Here is a 6,838-nt window from a genome sequence, read left to right as displayed (position 1 = left end):
AAAAGAAGAAGAAAGGGAAAAAAAAGAAAAAAGCAAGTGGAACTTGTTTTAGTATCATATGTGAGTAAATGTTTACTTATGACCATGGCAGCTGGGCCAGTAAAGTGACTTGCTGTGAACTGTGGCAAAGGTTCAAAATCCAGAGGTGGCCTGAATTTTCACTGCATTAACATGTCCAGAACAACTCTCTGCCCACCCAACATTGCATCCAGCATGAGCAAAGGGACAAAAAAGTTTTCAGTTGGACACATTATGGAAAGTTATCCGCATTTCACTCACCCAAGCTAGAACAATAAAATTGTAACCCACAAGGTAGGCCTCTATATAGGCATGTATTCAGGCCATGTGATCCCTATGGTGCATTATGGTCTGACATGAGGAATCACATGTGGTAGGCTTAGAGGTGAATGGTTAATGAGCCCATGATCTCCAGTGGTGATATGTTTTGATATAAGCACTGCTTCTGGCAAAGACACATAGTTAAGTGTGTGTTAAAATAAATGTTTAAACTTACATATGTATAGCATATCCTTACTGAAAGATTTTGTGTGATCACAGGTTCTAACCTCTCTTCAACCATAATTAAAGTCTAAGCCTCTAATTGAACTTGTCCCTGAGTATAATGTTTGTCTTTATGTGAAGACTTATGCTACATATCTTCACTGTTGAAAGAAAACATGGTGGTATTTTTTAATAAATTATCTGTGTCTGTCTTGGTATAAATATTCTGATTCTCAAAGTCCTATTCAATTCAATTCAATTCAATTTTATTTCATCCATGGATCATTATACATGATATGGGACAAGTCAAAGATTAATATTAATACTAATACTAAATAATAATAAGTATATAATAATATAGAAATAATATGACAATATAATATTGATTGATTGATTGATCCTCCTCGTCACTGCAGATCACTGTACATGATACATGACAAGTCAAGCCCTATACATCGTTCATTCTTTAACTCTTCCTCATAAATTTATTTTCTGTTCTCTTCATTGCACATTTTTCATCCATGATAGGACAATTATAAGTTTTACAGTTTTGTTTTCATACGAGTTTCTGAAAAGAACTGAAATTTGTGCCATGTTCTGAGAACTTCATTGGAAAGATTTGCATTTTTCTTATTTGACTGGGAAATTTGAGATTCTAATGATGTCTGGTTTATAATTGCAGAGACGTATTTCAATGATATTTGAGACTCCTGTATTATTTTGTTTGAGTAAATTGAGTTCACAAAAATGTTGGATTACTTATGGATAGAATAAATTTTGCATTATGTTTGGGGATTAATGTCTGTGTGACTGGTAAGTTCCTGGCATGATCAGTTCTTGTGGTCTACCAGCAGTTTCTGTAGGTGAGCAATGTGGTGTTGCTCTGCTGCTGATATGGGGTGACCACTATGCTGTTTGTCCCTAGTACACCACTTTAATATTTCATTCTGCCAAAAGAAAAACTTCAACAAAAGGAGCACCCCAGTGATGCATGCACCCTATCTGGTGGATAACATGGGCTCTGTTTATCCATGCCACAAATCAGGATTGTTGTGTCACTAGCAGTGTTGCTGCTGTTTATTTAAAGGCCTTTTTCCTGATGAGAACTTCCTTCTGAGGAGTGAAAATGATAACTGTCAGTTTCTTAAGCTGTTGGAAACTGACACTGGTTCTAAGATGTGGTGAGCCACCCTGTCCAAAGAAAACAAAAATAATGACTTCTGGGGCAATTATTCAATTATAATCTCTTTTATTATAACTTGTGATCATATTGTGTAATTGCAATTGAAAATTATGATAAGAGGCATATTGTAATCGAATAGAGAGTACATTTTAACTACTTGTGTCACGTAGTTATGACCAAGACTTGACAATTCTCATGTTTCTGGGTTCAGAAGTTGAACACTAAATATCAGTGATAGAAGATGGGTTGAAGCAGTGAAATTTCTGTGAGTATGTGGACATAGCTTTTGTGATCATGACTATGCACGTGGCTGGGAAGTTCAATTTAGAGGGAGGAATTCAAGAATACAAACATCAATGGTGTGAACATTTTCTATGAGTGAAACACAATAAGATAACCTGAAGAATTATGCAGTGTAAGCCTGCAAGGATGTAGAGACACCAGGTAATCCTGAATAAGTAAGGAGAATTAGTTCTGAGATGGAATGGGCCTGATGCTCACCTTGCAGCTGATGATAATGGATCATGATAATTGTATATGGTTGTATGAAAGTCACAGGCCTAGAGAGTGTGTGAGAATGGCAGTAGTCTCTGTGTGGGAACACACAAAAGGGAACAATTCCTCCGAACTGGTTATAGNGGATGTAGAGACACCAGGTAATCCTGAATAAGTAAGGAGAATTAGTTCTGAGATGGAATGGGCCTGATGCTCACCTTGCAGCTGATGATAATGGATCATGATAATTGTATATGGTTGTATGAAAGTCACAGGCCTAGAGAGTGTGTGAGAATGGCAGTAGTCTCTGTGTGGGAACACACAAAAGGGAACAATTCCTCCGAGAGGGACTTTAAGCTGTGTGTTCCATGTCGTAGCTTTATGCCACGTAAAAGAACCTAGTATCTCCAAAGGAGATCACTGAGCCAAATTCAAGGACGTTTCCCGCCCAACAGTAGTCTCTAAGACATATGCTAGATGGGGGAAGCATTATAGACACCGCCAAGCTAGTGGAGGCCGAACTCGCTGGCTTGGCGGGACTGATGGGAGGCACCAGTATCGGTAGGGTATAGAGACTGGTAGAATATCATAGAGGGAAGCACAATGGACCAATACTGGTCTAAGTGCATGGGGAAACCCACCCTCTCCAATAACTAACTAATGGAGTGTAATTATATGTTGACAGAGAGATAGGGGATCCAGTTAAAGGTTATTTTAACAAATCTCTGATATTAAGACTGCTCTTGAACAGAAATGAATGGGAAGAAATTGAACCCAGTAAGGAACTCTCTTGTACAGTTTCTCTTCATTTATACTTTGAAGAACCCCCCCCCCCTCCCCTTTTGTTTAAAGAATCATGGCTGTCTCACAATCCTATCCTTACCCATAGAACTGCTGTGTGTTATCCCTACATTCCATTTATGCAGTCTCTTATTTAATATCTTTGAGTTTTGAAGCAGCTATATCACTGCACCACCATTTAGAACTTGCTGTTATGATGTACTCATATATTTCGTTTCTTTTGAGATTTTTATTTGAAATTTGCTATCTTTCCTTTTATTTATAATTTGTGTGGATCCATCTTACTGCTGGATATTGAGGAAATGTGTTTGAAATTGCTGTGATTTTAATTTTAGGAGGATGGCCAGAGCGGACTAACAAGAGAGGCTACTGAGAATGGTCACTGAAATTGCAATGGCTCAACATACTCACGTCTTCTGAAGAATGAACTGCTTGGTGCTGGCACTGAAGATGGCAGAGTCCAGCATGATGAGAGAGAGGCATTGGTCCCACTGAATGAAAGAAATCTGTTTCAGGTACAGAAGTTTTCCATTGGTACGTGGTGCAATACAAAAGTTCCCGAAATATATTACTAAAAACTATTACACCTTACCTAGATCTTATTCAGCACCATCACCTTCAAAGTAGTCCACTTGGGAGCACATACACCGAACCCAGCGTTTCTGCCACTTTTCAAATGCATCGTGGAAGTCTTTTTTGTTAGGGTGTTTAGTACCGTTTGCGTTTCCGCTTGAATTTCCTCAACTATATCAAATCTTCACCCCTTCAACTTGATTTTCATCTTGGGGAAGAGAAAGAAGTCGCATGGAGCTAAGTCTGGTGAATATGGTGGGTGGGGAACAACTGGCATCTTGCTTTTAGCCAAAAATTCCTGCACAGTGTAAGCCGTATGCGGTCGTGCGTTTTCATGGTGGAGTACCCAGTCGTTTGTGCGCCACTTCTCTGGACGTTTTCTCGTCATGTCCTCCCTCAAACGCCTTAGAACATCGCGATAGAACTCTTTATTGACTGACCAGAGGGACAAACTCCTTATGAACAATCCCGTCAATATAAAAAAAAAAGATCATCATGGACTTAATGTTGCTCTTGACTTGTCGAGCTTTTTCTGGCCAAGGTGAAGAAGGTCTTTTCCATTGTGACGATTGCTGCTAGCTTTCAGGGTCATAGCCATAAACCCAACTTTCATCACCAGTGGCAACCTTCGAAAGAAAGTTTGGATCCTCTTGAAGCTGTTGTTCAAGTTCCCTGCAGACTTTCAAGCGATGCTGCTTCTGTTCATTTTGCAGCAGTCATGGCACAAACTTCACCGCAATCCTCCTCATGTTCAGTTCCTCTGACAAAATTCGTTGACATGTACCATAACTTGGTCCCAATGTGTTACAGAGGTCTTGGATGGTCAGTCTACGATCTTGCAGAATGAAATCACTAACTTTCGCAACATTTTCTGGTATTTTGCCTGTTGATGGCCGTCCCGAACGATCGTCGTCATCAGTCAATGTTCGGCCATTTTTAAAACGCTTATACCAGTTGTAAGTTTGTGTCTGGCCTAAACAGTTTTCACCAAAAGCTTGCTTCAACATTTGGTGCATTTCTGCAGCAGTTTTCCGAAGTTTGAAACAAAACTTTATACAGACACGCTGCTCTCTCAGGTCAGCCATCGCAAAACTGCAAACTCACGGAAACACAACAATGGAAATACGTTCACCAACAATAAATCCAACCACTCAACTCGACGCCGCTTGCCACACTGATTCAAGAAGGATGTGTGAGGAGACACCTAGCGGTATTTCGATGTGCTCATAACCATTCGTGCGGAAAATTCAAATTTCGGTAACTTTTGGATTGCCCCACGTATATATAGTTGAGGCAACAATAGTGATGTTTATTTATTTCGATATATTGTTGCTTGAAGAGTTTTATTGTCTTGGATGTAGTGCTGTATATTGGAATGAAAGCCAAGCAAGTAAGCATCATGGAGTATGCATGAAGGTGTGCTTACTCTTTGACCATGATCATAGAGGTGATATGTTCCTCCAAAATGTCTGTTGACTTTCACAACTGCATGGTGTTGTTATATCCCAGAAGATGGAACTGTCAAACATATTTCTACTTGTTGAATCCTTGATGTAGGTATGGCTAGTTTTTTTTAAATAAGGTTTATTGGATATATTTATTACTGTGTGTGTTTTAAGTAGATACAGTGTCGTTACTAATGATTCATTCATTTGTTCTTGCAGTACATGTTGGCATAAAGCAGTGGAAATGGCTCTGGTGATGAGACATCTGCTTCGTATTCTTTATCAGCCATTAGTTCCAAAAGCTTGAGATTACTGAGATCTGCAAGGAAAATAACACAAAAAATATCTTCACTACCCTTCAAGGTAATTGTAATAATGTTACCTCTGTTGTTAATACATTGAGAACCGGAAATTTAAATATTTAAATCACCATGGGGACTGGCATTTTTAAACCTAGTACCCTAACTTGTGCACTGTTCACTTTAAAAAATAATACAAAATCTCCTAATTAATTTTATGGACTAAAATTTTTGGAGAACACTTACCAGTGCTCCTAGAAGTGCTTGAGAGTGTGATATTTCGGGAAACATTCCCCTTTGTGAAGAGGCATTACACAGAACTTGCAAATGTAGGCAGTCATACTCCTTTTTCTGTGAACTGCACAAACATGACATTGCATAGAAGGATGCTTCCTCTTGGAATGTTCAGTCTTCACAATTTTCAAGAGGGTATTTTTCCACATATCACTCGAGAGTCGCCCTGGCGGGTCCACATGAGGCCTGCGTGGGGTGGGAGTTGATGGTCTCGGTCGTACTAAGTCTTTATGTGACCCTGGTTCTGCCGCCACCATCTGGACTGTAGCCCAGGCTTTTGCCACATTCAGCAGAAATGTCTTGTATTTCAATTTTGAATGAGGGTTTAGATTTTTGAAAACCAAAAATGAATTGAAAATGGCACAATTTATAAGCCACAAGGCAACTTTCTTTGTCCACTTTACTGTTTTCCGAGGAAGAGAATAATAGGCCAAGTACTGATCGGCTCTATCAACTCCCTTCATGAACATATTGTGACATGTTGCGCAACGGAGAAATATACTTCTTTTTCATGCAGGTGTTGTATGCCCCTATGTTAGCGGAATGATTTGTACGTTAATCTTATGGACTGGTAATCACAAAATATATTGGGTGTGGGCTTAGGAAGCCGTGCATATATTTGGTCTTCCCACACTGAGCAAGTCGCAGTGTTGTGTAAGTTATCTGAAAGTGGCCACTCTGTAACATCAGTTGCATGGAATGAGCAAGTGAGTCATAATTCCATCTCATTATTTTTATGTAGGACAGTTAACTGTCTCTCTCTTAAATTTGAATGTGATTGTTGCTTATGTTGTTAATTTGGTACAGGCCGCTGCAGCCGGTCTTGAGTAATGCCACGCTGTGCTTTATATATGTATTTATCTGATACTTTTCACTTTTGTTGCCTCCATTGGAAACTCCTGCCCCCTTCCCAGATATTAAAGAGACAGAAGTAAGAAGTTATTTTTGCGCTAACGAAGCTTGATGCTTATCACTATTCATGCTGTGGTCTCCCATCTGCTTCCACTTCCCCTCCCACTGAACTCATGGATGAATCTGATTCAGCAAATTGCTCTTCACCTTTGTTTGTATGTGTGTGTGTGTATAAGCAAATCCAGATTAAGTGGGGGAAAGGTCACCCTGATTAACTGATAATCTAGAGCAGCGATGGCCAACTGGCGGCCCGCGTTCAAATCTGAGTGGGAACATGACTATTTTTTTACACCCTGCCAAGTCTCAGGTTTATTTTCAAAAATCTTAACTTCACT

General features: G+C 39.4%; 1 long non-coding RNA gene across 4 annotated transcripts in view; it reads left to right on the top strand.

Moving 5' to 3' along the window:
• The window catches only part of LOC111863421, a 12,658-nt gene that overhangs the window by 2,664 nt on the left and 3,156 nt on the right, over positions 1-6,838 (top strand). The window contains exons 2-5 of one of the 4 annotated variants that reach the window (XR_004512906.1): positions 1,896-2,128; positions 3,316-3,495; positions 5,218-5,361; positions 6,109-6,298. This is a non-coding gene — a long non-coding RNA (uncharacterized LOC111863421). Of the gene's footprint in view, positions 1-1,854; positions 2,129-3,315; positions 3,496-5,217; positions 5,362-6,108; positions 6,772-6,838 lie in introns of those variants that run through there. The other 3 variants (XR_004512907.1, XR_004512905.1, XR_002842598.2) reach the window with 3 other exon arrangements.

The sequence above is a fragment of the Cryptotermes secundus genome, unplaced genomic scaffold (assembly GCF_002891405.2).
Source record: "Cryptotermes secundus unplaced genomic scaffold, Csec_1.0 scaffold840, whole genome shotgun sequence".
NCBI lineage: Eukaryota > Metazoa > Arthropoda > Insecta > Blattodea > Kalotermitidae > Cryptotermes > Cryptotermes secundus.
The sequence above is the reverse complement of the archived record's forward strand: the minus strand, read 5'-3'. Positions and strand labels throughout refer to the sequence as shown.